We start from the raw sequence: 248 nt of genomic DNA on the forward strand, positions 1-248 counted from the left end.
GCAACAGATCCAACTTAGACGCAGCCGGGCCTACTCGCGTCCTAGTAACGCACTCTCCTACCAAAAAACCGCTTATCTGGCTTGTGGCTGACCTTGGCTCGTTCCCTGAATTAGTCATTTACCAGGGCCAAGAGCCAGGCAGCGGCATTACTTGCAAACAGGGAACCTAATATTAAACTTTCAACTGTTCCTATTTTATATTCAATCATTTCGGGCTATTCATTTCACTATATTTTATTCTTTGCAGT

The sequence above is a fragment of the Penaeus monodon genome, chromosome 15 (assembly GCF_015228065.2).
Source record: "Penaeus monodon isolate SGIC_2016 chromosome 15, NSTDA_Pmon_1, whole genome shotgun sequence".
Classification (NCBI taxonomy): domain Eukaryota; kingdom Metazoa; phylum Arthropoda; class Malacostraca; order Decapoda; family Penaeidae; genus Penaeus; species Penaeus monodon.